At 37.9% G+C, this 16,883-nt stretch overlaps 1 long non-coding RNA gene across 1 annotated transcript; it reads left to right on the top strand.

Annotated features, from left to right (window-relative positions):
• The first annotated feature begins 815 nt into the window (after positions 1-815).
• Positions 816-14,368, top strand: LOC120262053. Its single transcript, XR_005536699.1, has 4 exons — positions 816-1,098; positions 2,491-2,588; positions 13,611-13,731; positions 13,878-14,368. It is a non-coding gene; the product is annotated as an uncharacterized LOC120262053 (long non-coding RNA).
• Positions 14,369-16,883: the final 2,515 nt, after the last annotated feature.

The raw sequence follows: 16,883 nt of genomic DNA, 5'->3' as shown, positions 1-16,883 counted from the left end.
GCCTAAAAAAGAACAGTGTTATGGATCAACACAACTAACTTTGGCTTTAGTTTCTTAATCAAATGTAAAATCTTGAGTAATGAGCAGTTGTATTAGTCCAAATAGCAACATAATGATGGAACCAACCAAAATAAAAATATGAATATATAGAAAAATACCATATAAAATTCATAACATTGAGTTTTTTTTTTTTAAAAAAAAAAATTAGCCTATTTTTAAATTTATTGTATGTTTTTTTATAAAATATGCAAATGAATTTATGTGGTCATTCTTTATTTGTGAATTAATTTTTTTTTTTTTGTAAAATACACACCTATTTGGTGCATTATATTTAGATAACAAATAATAATAATTATTATTTTAATATATATATATATATCAGTATTATGTACAGATTAATAATATGAATTTAATAATAATTTATATGAATAATAATTATATTTTTTGTAAAATGATGTTTGTGGAATGATGTTTTCATTATTTATTATTTTATGTTCAATCATATTTTTACATATAAGTGATATTTATAGTAAATCTATGGCAAAATAAAAAAAATTCCCATTTTTTTAATGTTTTTATGGATATGTGTTAATTATTTAAAGATATTTATTTTAAAACTCTAGTATTTTAAATTGATTTAATTTTAAAATTTTATGATAAAATATTATTATAGAAATTTAAAATAAATATTTAAACTAAAACCAACACCAAAAATTTATGAACTAATGTTAGAAAAACAAATAAAAATAAATAAAAAAAGACATGGCCCTATCCAACCGTTCACCAGACTAATTAGACGGCAGGGAGCCCTCCATCAAACAAACCTCATCCATAATGAAAGAGCCCATCATCCCCAGCACCAACCCTCTCCTCCATCCTCACCCTAAACCCTAACCCTCCATCATAAAAACCCCAAATCTGGTCCCCATACCCAGCGGTCTCCACCATCTCGGAATCCATCTTTGACTCTATCCCTAATCCCACCGCCACACCTTAATCCAATCGCTGATCCCTTCAATACGGCGCCGATCGCAGGAGATGAGATCAGGATCTCCGGGTTCAACTTTGAGACGATTCAAGAGGATTTGATTCCCAGCGGTATGTTCCCTTCTGATCATCTCTCTAATTTGTTTATATTCCTTTCTCTTCTTTGAATTTTGTTCAGTTGTTGGGGTATTTGATCCGATGCTTTATTGATGCATATTAAGGTCTTGATTGATCGAGATCTTGGATATTTTGATTTGTCAGTTTTTTTACTAAATTTGATGAATTTGTTTTGAAATATTCGTGATCTGGATGTGTTTTTTGTTGATGGATTGTTTTTGGTTTGAAGAACCTTATTGATTTTTAACGAGGTTGGCTTGATTGGTGGGTTGTCTGATATCTAAATGCCTAATTGTGTTTGTGCGAATAAGAAATTGAGCATGCACAAACCTATGCAAAATATAATGAACTCTTGAGGTTTCACGATTAAATTTTTTATAAATTATGTGTCTTGAATTTACTTGCCTGAAATCTATATTTGACTTGTTTTTGGTTCGAAAAACCTTATTGATTTGTAACTAGGTTTCACAAATATAACTTTTTGGATTTGTTATATTTGGATTCTAAGTCATTGCTTGCTGATATGCTCCCGTAATTTTTATGTTTATTTATGTCTTTATAAAACATTTTTATTTGCTTGCTTTTTTTTTAATTTCACAAAATGAATGTATAGAGAATAGAGCAAGGAATGTTCTAAATTTTTAATAAAGTTTTTTTTTGGTGACTTTTGGTCTCAGAGTTAAATGAATAAATATAAATGATTAGCTGAACTCAGTTCGGTGAGTTTATGGATTTGACTGAAAGGCTAAAATAAATGAATTCCGTTCTTGAGTTCGTGCGGGAGTTCGGTGGGATGATGATGGATATACAGAAAATTCCTAACCCTCTTTTGAAGCCATGGCAACTCCCTTGTCCTACACAGCCTGTCATGTTTTGATACTGAATTCAAACTTTTTTTCCCTTAAAAGATTGTTCTTGTGATCTTGTTATCTGTTGTTTTGTTGTTTTACTGATTCTAGTTCTTGTATTTCTTTTTCTTGTTGATTTAGATCAACAATATGTTGTGTTCTTATTAATTATATGTCTTGGATTCATGTTGAGCAATGTGACAAGCATCATCAAATGGTGGTCTTTCAATCATATTCTCAAATATTTATTTAACTATTTTTAATCCAAAACCATATGAAACAACTTTAGGCTTATCTTATAATTAGAGTTCAGCAGCGGTTTCTTTAACCCATTGTTTTCTTGAAATCCATGTGTTCGAACCTCACCTCAAGGATCATGAACTTTGCCAAAAAAAAAAAAATAAATCTCTTTCACCAAAATTTATTTATTTTTAATAAAGATGGCTAAACACAATTGATTAAAATATAACCCACACAGAGAATACAAAGTAACATAGAAATTAAGAAAGAGAAATCTCATACGGGTTCTTTTTTGCAGTACTAATAAAATATTTCCAAGTTTGGTTGATCTCCTTCTCTCTCTCTCTCGAGGTTGCCAAGTGCTTCATCATGCATTGTCGGAGTGTGGGCTTGTTGGTGAGCTTCTCTTGCACATCAAGTGTTTGATGTTATGACTGTTTAGATTCAACTCATTGTTCTTGTAGTTTAATGCCATGTGATCTCTTCATAGATTTTGTATTGTTAGAGACTCTATTATATTTTGTCACACTTGCTTGTTGTTTGTCTGCAATTGTTTCCTGGCATCAGCATTGATTCAGCTCTCATTAGAATAGAATACTAGTGATAACATCATAGAATGAAACAAATGCTAGTATGAATAAGGCACATTCTGGGTGCTTTTTCTTTGGCTTAAGTTGAAGATGTTGTTACTTTTTCAGTTGAATTTTTGTAGCATTTTACATATTGACTAATGTAGAACACATATCTAATTCACCATTCTAACACCGCATTATTCAATGAGAGATTTTGTTACTGTTAACTTTAGACTGGTGTATAATCTGGGAACATCCATTATTTATTGATGTATATATGTTACTTTTATTGAAAGAAGGAATTGATTATGGGCATCATTTCTTGACTGTAGAGATTAATTATGTATAAACCATTATTTTGTCACACTTTCTTGTTGTTTGTATATATAAAATAAATTTTATAAGTATTGTCCTTAGTATTTTAAAAACTAGAGACGGTTTATAACAGCTTTTAGATATATCATAACATAATGATGTTATTTGTAGGGGTCGTGTGTAGCATTAGTGTTAGTTATTGTGCTTCGGGATTGTTATGTATTATTCGATCTTATTAAGTACTATAGATAAATGGATAATGTTGTTAAATGTAAATTTAACAATCATGATAGGATGTCTCTATATTTTAAGTTTAGATTCAACTCATTGTTCTTGTAGTTTAATGCCATGTGATCTTTTCATAGATTTTTTATTGTTAGAGATAATATTGAGATATGAGTGAGATAAAACTATTAAAGCCATCAAGATTGAAAACATAAACTTTGTGAAATATTCGATCAGAAAAAAACCTGCAAATTATGTTACAAGGATAAACATCATGGATCAAGGAACCAGAGGAGAGGGCCATGGTAACTTCAGCAAGGTCTTGCAAAAATTAAGTTGATATGAAAAAGGTTTTCTCTTAGTCAATAAAACAATTGCAGAAAATGATAATGAAATAGTTATTCTTTTGCTTTTTCCTTGAAGGCAATCAAAAGGACTTTGAAACTAGTATCACTAAAAACAGATCAAATGCTATTCCAAAAGTGATACTTATCCCATATACAAGTTTCTGCCATTAAAGAAGTTCCAAGACAGGTGGTTTCTCATATTTGAGGAATGAAGTGGCTGGACAATGACTATTCATTTTTGGTCCATAAAGTTGTTGAAAATGAATGTGCATTATCATCACAAGTTTTAAGTGACATTTTAAGTGTAGCACTTGTTCATGGTTTGGCTTTTAGCAAAACTACTAAGAGCCTAAGAAGATTGAATAAAAAGCAAAGCTTCCATATCTATCCAATTGATGTGCCCATTTAGTTAAACAGCCCTATGATTTAAAAAACCTATGTGTTTGTATTATAGTTTCCACTCTATTAAAGAGTTATACCTGTATTCTACATGCATCTGTCCCCAGAATACAAGAAGTCCTGTGTGGTGACACAATCCATAAACCTTTAGGATGAACAATGTTAATGACACAACATGTCATTCAATCATAACTATAAAGGTGTTGCACAGTGCAGGTGGGCTCCCTCCAGTGGACTATTCTATGCTCCATGATTGGTTGAAACAAGATTCTTGCCATACTTCACTATACAGGAACAACATATCCTTGCACTTAAAGATGTGAAAGGAAATGGAAATATTAACTAAATGGTGCAAATGGTTCCCTCAAGTTATTATATGTTTTTTTATATATTAAATCTCTTAACTAATTTAAAAGCTTTAAGAAAAATAATTTCATTAAAATTTTATTTAATGAACACCTTTGATTAATATTTTATATTATAAAATTATAATATGTTATACTATAATTTCATTAAAATTATATTAATGTATAATTTTTCTATTAAAAAAATATATGCATATATATATATAGTGGAAATTGCCATAGCTTTAAGTTTGTAAAATTCTGCCCAAAAAGCACGATTAGTTTTATGATCACATACCATCGCTTAAAGTGCATGTTTTCATCGCGAACGCACTGTAACGGATGTGAGCGGATGAGTTTAATTTTTGGACGAAAATGCACTTGCGTGGGGAGTCGTGGGCTGCAGTAGTCGTCGATTTGAGGAGGAAGTGGGCGGTTTCAGTAGAGATGCTTAGGAGGCAATTTATTAGATAGTTTAATTCTTTTACCGACTCGCGTCTTGAGACTTTCGATTTTAGAAGTTTGCATCTCGAAGTTGATCTGTCTGCGTGACTCTGTAATTAGCGTTTCGTGAACGTTTTAACTCCTTTCGCGTATCTCGAAGGAGAAGTCAGCTGTATTGGTTAGCGTTTTCACGTCGAGTTCTCGATCCCAAGGTATTGAGTATGGTTTTTATGTTAGCGATACATTACTGAAAGAAAGATTTTTAGGTTTTGTTTTGTACTTCACTGTTTTTGTTGGAAGATATTGAAGTCTGCGAGGGGAGTTTCTATTTTAGGGGTTTTTGTTAGTCTGCTGCGAGGGAGATTTCTCGGTAGGGTTTTTGTTTTGTTTTGCGTTTTCGTATGTATCTGTTGCTCGAAAATAGTTTTTCGATTGTTATGAGTTGATGTAATATTTATAATGTACGTTTAAGTTTCGATTTGATATGGTTGCGGATTTCTGAATGAGGTTGGCGTTTAAGAAATGAGAGTATTCTACAGTTTAACGTTTATTTATCTGCATTTAAAGTATTCTCGTCAAATGTGTTTAGACAAAATGGAGTCTGCATTTAGCATTTTATATCACATTTTAATAAGCTGAGGTTCTCGATTTAAAACTTATATTTCAGCAAAAGCTTTTGTCGATCTGCGTGTTGAGATGTGTTGTTATTGTTGCGGGCTGTGATTATGGCGGTCGGCCTGGTTAATGGGCGTTCTTGTTGTGGCGGTGTGGCAGACGCGGTGAATTGAAAGTTAACTTGTAGTACCTCGCAGTGACTTGGGAGAGTTATTCGAAGGACAGTTTGCGGCTTGTTTGGTGGGCCAGTATACGAGAGCACTGTCATGGATTCTCTGCGAAAGATGCGATGGTGTGGCACGATAAATTCGGGATCGGGAGAAAGCACTGCTTGAGTTCGAATACTCGAGATGTGGCCCTCGATTCTTGATGCTGCGTTGCGATGGCGGCGCGATGGTCTTCGAGAAGAAGAAAAGCGGGGTCGACGTTGAAGGCGGTGTCTGTCGAGGCCTCTGAGGCTACAGTCGAGGTCGCTCGCAGTGCGACTTGTTCGACGGAGGGAGAAGAAAGATAATTTTGTCGAACTGCTTGATGGTGTCTGCTCGTAGGGACGAGTCCTCTTTCAGAATCATCGTATGCTCGATTCCGAGGCCCGGATCGTTGATTCGTCGATGATCCGACCGGTAGAGGCGCGTCTGGCGTAGGCGCGGCTGACGCCTGAGGTGGCTTATGGAGGATATTCAGCTGACGCCGGTCTCTGCGAGATAGATCTGTAGGGAAGAGACCCAGCCAGAGTACAGTTAAAGGGTTGCTGGGTCAGCTAACGTCGCAGTTTTCTCAGTGGCCGGAGCAGGGAAGAATCGGTTTCGGAGTCCCGAGGATGTTGTCTTCTGGTGAAAGTACTAGCAAGGCAGCGTGACGGTCAGCAGCGAGAACTGTCGTCGCTCGATGGAAAAGAGGTAATAAATCGTGGACGATGTTTAGCTAGAAAGTCGTTAATGTTTAAACGTTTTATTTAGCGTTTAAGCTTTAGTATTTTCTAGTTTAACTATTATTCATACTGGGGTTTAAATATTTTAATTATCCCAGTTTAATTATATTACATAACGTTTAAATATATAAACACTACGTTTAAATATAGTTTTTATAGTTTTAAAATGAATGAGTCAGTAAGAAATTGTTTAGTTTCGTATATTAGTTCAGGAGGTGGTTCCGAATCTTTGAAGAAAGAAATATTTGTTAGGCCCGGTAGAGCGGATGGATGCCGAATTTACCTTTCCGGGCAAAGCACTTGCTCGGAAAAGGGGATGAGGAGGCGGCCACTCTGCTCGATGCCTTGTGGCGAGCGAGTTCTCTCTTCAGCCCGCGCGCCTTGCGTCGTTATCGCCAGCAGAAAGCCCTCCCTGCGTGATTACTGACCTTTCTGCGGCACGGCAGTCCCACACCCAGTGGCATTTACTCCGGCCAAGTAGCGGCCTGCACGGTGACGTTAGGCGAAGATGTCCCTTCCAGACTCTTGTCGAGCGTACCGAGATATTGATAATAGAGGTTTCCTCGAACATGCCGCTCGATGTGGGCAGTTGGAAGGGCGTTCGCGGCCAAAGTTCGCCCATTCACCGAGACCCGAGCCGGGGACGAGGCGGGCGTGAATTTGGCAGCGCGGCGTCGTCGGGGAAGGCCGTTTTCAGCGCGGCGATTCGAGACTTGCGAAAGGAGAGCAATCACTCTGCCCTGCCATGCCGCGGCGGTGACGATGAAGCAATGCGACGCACCTGACGGTAGATCTTGCATTCTTGGTCAGCCGAGATTGATGGCGTGGACGTGGCGGTGGAGGGCCATAGATGATGTGGCCGATTCTGCGTGTTGGAAAATAGTTGACTCTCCTCTCGATGAAATCGTCGACGAGTGGGCCATTTCTTAGAGATGACCCGGGACAAAGATGACATATGATCCACGAAGATCGAGAATAAGTTAAGGGTGTGTCTCGATGATCGCATTATCGTGGCGCGGTTGAGAAGATCGTTGAATCGAGATTCTTGGTGAAAGTGGCGGCAGAGCAGATCTGCATGACAGGCAGACGATCAGCCAAGGAACAACCATGTAAGGATGTGTCTGCGGGTTGATCTTTGTCGCCGTAGATCCAGCGTCGAAGGAAGATCTTGATGAAGACCCGAGGCCAAAGCCCGGCGAGGAGAGATGATCGTAGCGATCGAAAGAAATTGGGCCAGGACGGCTCGAGCTTTTATTCGAAGAAGAAGAAATGGGTTAGCTGAGTCGTCTTATCGTCTGACGAGTTGATGAGGGATCTTCCTGCGAGCTAGCTACATGGACGGAGGTAAAGTGTAACGTTTTATGTTATTGTTTAAAAGGGTTTCTTATAGTGTTTAAGCTGATTTCTGATGGTGTTTAATACGTCTATAAGTTGCTCGTTTAAGTTTTCTAACTTATGGATTGAAATTATATATAATGTCATTTCTTAACGATTGATAATATCGTTTAAATACTTCTGATATAGACTTGTATTATATACATTGTCGTTTAACGCCGGTTGTTTATGGGTAATGGAAGAATGTGTTGTCAGGCACCACTTGTGACCAGTTATATACTTATTTGTAGCAGGGAAGGAGATGGTCGATGATGTGATGAATATTTTGTGTCATCATCTAGTCGGTGACGAAACCCGTATCACTGGTAGCCGCTCCGTGGCGAGCCGGCTTTAGCGGCTGTTTATGTCAGCGGGGCGGCGCCGCGGCGGCCGCGATTATGGGTATGATCGGGGGATCATGCGCGACTGCGTGAAGTTGAGTGTCGTCCTCCGATAATCGCCAGATAGCCGTAGTATGGGCGTCTGGCAGACGATGATAAACAAGAACCATGCATTGATAACCGTATGGGAATACGATAAGGGCGAATTGGACGCCAGTTCTTTGGTATGTCGGAATTAATATCATTTGGTATTTAATCGGTATTCTAATCTCGACACGTATCTCGGCGGGTCTGACCGGCTTTGTGTCGATATGGGTTCAGCGAGTGGCGGCAACGAAATACCGGCTGCGTCGCGGCATGGCGAAACCCCGCGAAAAAACAAGGCGTCGATTGCGGTCGTCATGCGTTTATCGGCCGATGCGTAGAGGTGAAGTTCTGACTGCTCAGCAGACGGGGCCCGTTCTTACCTCGGTCGGTATATTCGCGTAAGGAGGGCGGCCGGTGTCAGCATGTGAAATAATCTGTGGGTTAAATTTTGTTTTGAATAAGTATCTGTATGTCGTGTCAATTTTGAATATAATCTGGACAAATTGATTCATTGTTTAAATTAAGCAACTTTTCTCTTAATGTAAATTTTGTTTGTTTTGAATTGTAAAAGCGGGTTAAATTCCGTTCGGTTTTATTTAATTTGTTTAATTTACGTTGTAATTGTATACGTTTATTTCGTTGTTTAAATATCTTATATATCGTTTAGCGTCGAGTTTAAATATTTAATCTGGTGTCTTAGTTTAAAATAACATCTACGTTTAAATAAATGCGCTCGTTGTTTAAGCATCCGATTTGAAATATTTAAAAGGTCTGTTTGTGTCAGTTTAAAATATGATATGCAGCTGTCATCGTTAAATTCGTTTGTAAAGTAAGAGTTTAAATGTGGAAGGTTCCGTGATACCTTGATGTTTCCACAATAAGTAAATCGGTTTATTAACAATGCTGTCGGCGGCGCGATTCCATTCGCAGATCGTCGTTGGCGGCCGGATCCTTAGCGTGAGCTATGATATAGCTTCAGCGGACGTCAGCAACTTTGCGACTCGATCTCTTTAAATCCCGGGCGCCCGTTTGCCTTACAATCGCGGGCGATCGCCAAGCAGAAAATTTCGCGATTCCGTCTGAAGGCGCTGTCGTGCGTCTGAATTTATGGGGAATATAGCTTCCGCGTAGCCAGGTTTGTAATTGTCGACGGTGAAGTACGCTAAACCGTCGATATACGTTGGTGTCATCTGCGTTATTCTTTGCGCGAGCATGTTCGCGAGGATCTGGCCAAACTTGCGCGCCGGCGTGAGCAGTTGATGGCGAGATCCGGAAGTTAGTCGTTGGTGATAAGCCCGTGCTTGATCGTCGGCGATGACAACTGCGAACTTTCGGTATGCTTGACGATGATCTCTAACCCGAATGTATAATAAAGGCGTAAGTAGCTCTCCCGTTTAATTGCGGCTTGCTCGCGGTTACATATGCGCATCGACTTCGAACACAGCGGGCAAAGTGTTAGCAAAGGCGGTGATGGTTAAATAGTTAAATCGACGTGTTTAAGCGTTATTGTAATTATTTAAACGAGTGATTAATATTTAAAATCCAGACGAAGTGTAATAAAGCAAGATTGAGAATGTTTAAAGGGCTGTCTGCCCCAATGGTAGTGTAAACCCAGCGTTCGCATGAGACCTTATGGAGTCGGCAGGTTTTAAATCGGCGGGTAAATAGCCGAGCACCATGATCCAAACATTGAGCGACTCGCGGCGTTCGAATCGTCTACATTACGGTATCGGCTCCGAGCGAGATGGTCGACGATGTGCCGTATCAGGTTGTTAATCGACGTTGATGAACTTGAGGGTGATATGGCGCCGCGGTTCGTTCGGTGTCGTCGAGAATCTTTAGTAAGGTGGATGCCGGCATGATCGCGAGCGTATGAACCCGGCCTCCTGCCGATGCGGCCACGAGTCGGCGTTGGCTTTTCGTGAGTGGCCTCAGATGTCGCCGAAGATAGTACTGCATTAATGGTAGAAGGGAAGACTCCTCGCCAATTCTTCGCGAGGCCACTTGGGCGCGTAAGAGCGAAGGTGGTGCTCTGCGTGATAATCTCGCTTTCATTAAAAATCGCTAACGGAGAAATATGAACGAGTCGATTGGCGTGATTAGTTATCATTATCACAGGAAGCGGCGTGGAAAAACCATTCAATTACCGTCTTTCCACTGTGTGGCGCTGATACAGTGTCTGCTGATATTTTCCGCAGGAGGTGGAGTGCCAGTAGAGAAGCAGCGGCTGACTGCCAAGCCTCTTGAATCCTGATAGCAGCGGCGAAAGAAAGAATGCGTTTAAAAGCGATGTAAAATACTCTCGCGTCGCAGCCAGCTGCCCAAGGTTGTCTCGGCCGCCTTATCCGCCTACATGACGTTCGTAGGCTGGAGATGTCGTGCCGTCGAGGGACCACGAGGCGTATGCTTTTCCCAACCAAAGCACCTTGTATGGTATGTGGACACCATTCCCCGCCAGCGTGTCACTACGAATGTCGATGGCCTTATGCGAGGGGCCGGTCGGCCAGGCAAATCTTTCGTGCGCTAACCGGTTTTGGGCGGCTTTCGGATGTGTGGAACTATGCCACAGCGCAAGTGTGTGACGGGTTGATTGTCTTGATTACGAGAAATGTTTTGTTATACTCTTTGATAAATGAGAAGGCCTTGACAGCGACCGTCGGCCGGTATACATTCACTTTGATCCTTTAGATGTTTTTCGTTCTTTATGGTTGAGTGAAAATTCAGCTTTTAATTACGTGATTTGAGGAAATCGTCCACGAAATGTTAAAACCACCCAGGTGAAAGCGTTGTCCGATATCCGTAATGACGTAGGAATGATCGGCGAGGAAGGAAGGCGTCCAGCGCGCCGGAGATCGCGTGGGGATGAATGGGAGCTCATGAGAATGCGAATTCACAACGGCAGCCGGTCAGATGAAAGAATCGATATGTTAGCGGAGGTATAATGTTTAGCGATAATGACAATAGTTAAGTGGGAATTAAATACTTAAGCGATTAACTAATAACGTAAGGACTAGTATGTGGTAACACGTTAGGACGTATTTAAATAATAATGACAGACAGTGGAATAATTAAAAGAAAGGAACTTCTGACAGGTAAACCTCGTTTCATTTGAGATACGTGATGGCGCGTTTTACATACCGTGACGAATCGGCTTCAACCCGTTTAGAATGGAATGGGCGGCATTGTGCGTCGCTGGAAGTCGGCGGTCGTTTTCGATTGATGACGTTTTATATCCATTGGTGTGATGAACTTAACCTGACAAGCTTGAGACTTGTGTTCATATTATGGCTAAAAGTGCGAAGTAGATGTGTATTTCTTTAAGTTGAATCTAGCAATACATAAAACTCCATAATATATCAAATTGACGAATAGCCACAATGAATGAAATGAAAACGAAAGAAAGGCGAAGAAGAAGAAGTAGAAGATGTAAAGAAACGGCGGAAGCCCGAACAAAAAGTGCGGGTTATTGTCATGGGGTTAGACTAGGCGTGATGTAGTTGGTAGAGTATTTTCACTCCGTCCAAGGCGGAAGTATAATAAACATCATGAGGAAGGCAGTATTGTAAATCGTTGAATGAAAGTACCCATGAAACTCGACATATGAGTCTCTGTGTAAGCGTCGAGCTTTTATGTTTAGATGCAATATAGTGTTTAAAAACGTTGGTGTTTAGCCCCAAAGTACATGTCATTTAAATATTATGTTATTGTTTTTAAATTGAATCTTTTCAGCTGACGTCAGCGTTGAAGATGGAGTGCATCACGAATTCATTTTGTTTAAACGTCTTTTTGATATTTTAAGCTCTGGTTGTCGTTGTTTAAAAGAGTAAACACGAGTAGTGTTTAAGCTTTTACATTATTTCTGGTTGTCGTTGTTTAAAGAGTAAACTTTTATTGCTTGGTTAACCAAAACACATTTAAACGTATTCACATTATTTTCTGTTATTTCTGATGATGGCGTTCTTTTGTTCCCAGCGTTGTTTGTTTCTTGGAATACATGTTAAATTCCGAGATTATGATCGAAATAAAACATTTCGTTTTATTTATAAGATTCTAGCGTTTACAACATTTGTCGCTCGGTTTTGGACGCTCGCGACTCGACGCCATTATAACACAAGCAAAGTATACATGCGTTCAGAATCTTCGCTTGTGATTCATGCTGTCTTGTCAACGAACTACTTGTATTGTCTGGCGGGTAAAGGTTAAAAGCAACACATTCGTAAGCGACTATTTGGGGCCATGTCGTGAGTCGAGACAGCAGGGAATGCGATGGTTAAGCGGGCATGAAATAGTTGTCTGTTTGTGTGTTCTTAAATGAGTAGCAGTACCAGTGGTAAATGTCTCAGCCGTCTTGGGGATGTTCACGTCTTATATACAGAGAATCGCCACGCGTCGCGAAATCATTGAAAAGATTTAACTAACTACTGCCAGTCCGAAGTACTCCGGCAGGTGCTTTGCGTCGTCGCGGAAGAATCCTCACTGCGTTGGCAGGAGCATTTCGACTAAGCGAATAGTTTAACATTTAGCGTGATTGCGGTGAATAAGATAAGGAAAGAAGGTTAACGTCGCTTTTCGGTCAGTGGTTGTCTAGTAGGAAGGAGGGCCGAGGAGGAGGAGGAGGAGGAGGAGGATGATGAGGGCGGCAGTGGTTAATAAAGCCGGAGGGTTAACTACAGTTGTTATGGTGTGAATTCGCGGCGGTACATTCTTACGTATCAGGAAAAAGTTCGCCGTAGCGATTGGTAGAAGCGTTGGTGATGAGCGAGCGGGTGTTCGGAGAATTATGTTACCGTCGTAAATTTTATCAAAATCGTTAATTCTCTGCGTTATACCTTCTTCTTCTTGCTTTGCCACGTGCCGCTTTCTTAAGTGATTGAGATCAGCGAAAAAGGGTGGCGTTTCACCGCGAGCACGAGGAATTGCGATTAATAGCGATAGTTATCGTATAAAACGGCATTAGCGGAGATGGGAAGTAGATATGATAATTATGCGCGTATTAGTAAATATTTAAACGTTAAGCCAAAGCAATGCAAAGGTTGAACGTGATGTGATTGGCGGCTTCGCTCCCGCCATTTTCGGAGCCAAAATGGGATTTCCGCAGCATGGACCCGTTTGAAGTGAGCCAGGTGGGGTAAAGGGAGTTAAACAACGGAGAATTTGTCGAGATTATGAAAGCGGGAGGGTTTTGGGAAGTTTAGTCACAATTGAGCAATTGTTTTCCGTATATATATATTCATTTAATTCAAAGATTTAGAAAAAGATCTCTCGATGTCAAAAACTTAATTTGTTCCAAATTAAGATTTTTGTTTGTGCTGTAATCTGAACAATTAACATATTGTGTCCTATATTTGATTTGACGTTATATTTTTAATAGTTGTTTGTAATTTTGATTTAAAGGCTAACCATTGTTGAATATGTGCTTTCTAGGAATTTAAGTAGCTTATTATATTTGGAACCGGGTCATCCCTTCTCAGCTACTAACTCGCTGGCGAAATTCGTCATCATTCCTCTATTTCAAACTCAATTCACGAGTACACGTGTTTGAGAGGTAGGATCATCTGGGTCTTCTCTCCCATTCTTGAATTTTGAAAAATTTTTCAGTAGACTTATTTTGAATTTGCAATTTTATTTAACTCTTAAAATATATATTTTCAATAGTATTCATGTGAGCCTATTATTGTTTTATGTTATCAGAATATAAATGAGAACTGATCAGGAGTGGATGTATAATAGACTTACACACGGACATAGATTCATTAACCCTGAATTTATGGTTGGGGTAGAGCCATTCATCCAATATGCTTGTGATCAACCGAGATTTAATGGATGGTGATAAAATAAGATGCCTATGTCCGTAATCAACTACAAATCCAAGAAGAGCGGCATCAACAAGAGTGTCAAGAAACTCTCCAAGAGCTTAAAGAAACTCGACAAGAGGTGGTTGAAATGGGGAGGATGCTACAATTACTTATATCTCAGAATCAAGCACCTTCTCAAATTAATCAATCAGGTCATGATGAAGATGTTGATCCTACTCCACCAACTTAGTAGTTAATGTTTTTATCTTGTGACATATTTCTCGTATTTGTTGCTTGCTTGTGATACTTTTGAGTTTTAGTACTTGCCACTTATATTAGCTATATGTGCTTGAAGCTATTTTGAATATGAATTGTGTTGTTTTTTAATGTCTTTGACAATGTTTAATATAATCTATCATACTTGGTTATGATAGATTGCAATTGTTATTTTTAGGATATTGCAGTAAAATTTATTGATTATTCTAAATGAATGATTTAATACAGGTTTTTTGTATTATAATTTATAATATAATTTAAAATAAATAATTAAAACTTTGTTTTATATTAGCAAGGGATTACCCAGGGAATAATCATATTTTTCAAATTTTATTACCGAAGGATTACCCAGGAAGTAATCCCTAAGTATATTTAGCAAGGAATTACCAAAGGTATGATTCATGACTGCCACATTTAAATACTAACGACTTACCCAGGACATAATCCCTAGTAAATATTCCCAGTGGGATTACCGGGGACTAACTATTTCAATTTTTGAAAAATTTAGCAAACGGATTACCTATCAAAAATCCCTTGCTAACATTACCTAGGGACTTCCCAGGAAAGGTTTCAAAGCAAATTCCTTGTCTATGATGAACCAATTAACTTAAATTATCCAGAGATTTCCCAAAAAATATTTCGAAGCAAATTCCTTGTCTTTGATAAATTGATTAACATTAATTACCCAGGGAATTTATTAGTTACCCACTGAATTTTTTTGCTATTTAGCAAGGGATTATAAATTCCCTGGGTAAATTATTACCCACGAGGCTATTACCCAGGGATGTTAATCCCTGGGAAATCCCTTGCTAATGAATATTACCCAGGGATTTTACAATTTTAGCTAGGGAATTGTCCCAAGGTAATTGATGTTTTTCTTGTAGTGAATCTTTCCCAAAGTTAACTTTTTTTCCAGTTGCTAAATCCTGTAAATGTGAACACATCCCAACCAGGTCCCCCATTGGGTTTCATGTTAAAAAGATAACATGGTAGGTAATATGCAGCATCTTTTGTTGTAGAATACTCAAGCCAAGGAAATCAAGCAAACCAAGAATATTGAAAACGTCTAGGATGCTATTCTAAGGAAAATGGATAACTGTTAAGATTGATTTGGTATGGACTTTTTATCAAGTAAGCTACCAAATGTTATCCCGCTCATTAACTGGATGTTCCCACATTGGTTGACGCAATCCGAGATCTTGTTCTACATCAATTACATCTTTTTCAACTACAATAGAAGACTTAGGAAATTCATTAATGCATTAATCTTCGACCCTTGAAGATTTGCAAAGTGTTCTACTCTCTGAAATATCAACTTGGTCTATTTCTCTCTTCTTAAAAAATGAGTCTAACTTTTTTTTTTCAATGGTCATAATGCCAAACAAGACCCTTCAATACTATAAATTTATTAGTTTGCTTTTTATATAGAAAAAATTCTCAAATCTCAAAATTCAATAAACAAATAACACAAAACTTGATTATATTTTAAATAATATAATCTTCTACGGCTAACAAACATTGAAACATATACATATACAAATTATTTCTAACATAAGCTACTACACAATTGAATTAAGAAATATATGTAAGAAAGAAGTTATTCGCATGTCGGATCTAAGATGAAAAATGAAAGGCATAAAATTCTTCATAAGTTAGTTTTGTTGGATTTTATGTTGATTAGAAATGAAATAATTAGTGGATTTTATTTATCTTATCTGGAAAGCATCATGGAATTAGGCTCACAGCATGAATGAAATACTGATGAGGGATAGCATAGGCAGCTCTAAGATTTTGTATTAAATTGTATTTTCTATATTAAATTATACTTTTCTACTTCAAGGTGTTTTCAAGCTTAATCTTGTAATAAATAAATAAATAAGGCTCTTTACATATAATAGCAAACATATTTTAGGTGTGCTTGATTGTGGTGAAGAGGTTGAAAATATGTTGAAATTCCTCGATAAATTGAGGTGGTATTTGTTTAAAGAGGATAAAGCCATTCATAACATTAAAACAAAATAAAAGAAAATTACCTTTTTATTATTATTATTATTATTATTATTATTATTATTATTATTATTATTATTATTTACGAAAGCAAGAAGAGTTATATATATACATCATAAGTGTGGCCACAATTCGAGAATTAATCATTTAGCTCAGGCATCCTCAACCGGAGATGAGAGGTTTGGACTGTAAACACACATCCATACAAGATGACCCCTTACTATATTATTGCTTCAAACTAATTTTTAACTCGAGATCTTTGAATATCTTATCCTCATATTTTACATGAGGCCAACTACCGCTTGATTATGAGCACTTTGTCCACTTCTTCCCTTTTCAAAAATTCCACGCATTTTCTCTCTCTCACAAAGGGTTATCAAAAAAATATACTAATAAAAAAAAATCTATTTGATCTTCTTAAGAAAACATTGGACTTTTGCATTAAATCTTGGAATAATTCTTTAAATAGTCCCTCTATTTTTTCAAACGTGTCCTTTGGATCTTTATACTTTAACCTTTTAGTTCCACTACTGATTAAATTGAGCCATGTCAGTCCCTATTAGGGTTTGGATTTAAGGTTTAGAATAACTAACATAGCTCAATTTAAGCAATAGTGAGA

The sequence above is a fragment of the Dioscorea cayenensis genome, chromosome 5, assembly GCF_009730915.1.
Source record: "Dioscorea cayenensis subsp. rotundata cultivar TDr96_F1 chromosome 5, TDr96_F1_v2_PseudoChromosome.rev07_lg8_w22 25.fasta, whole genome shotgun sequence".
Classification (NCBI taxonomy): domain Eukaryota; kingdom Viridiplantae; phylum Streptophyta; class Magnoliopsida; order Dioscoreales; family Dioscoreaceae; genus Dioscorea; species Dioscorea cayenensis.
The sequence above is the reverse complement of the archived record's forward strand: the minus strand, read 5'-3'. Positions and strand labels throughout refer to the sequence as shown.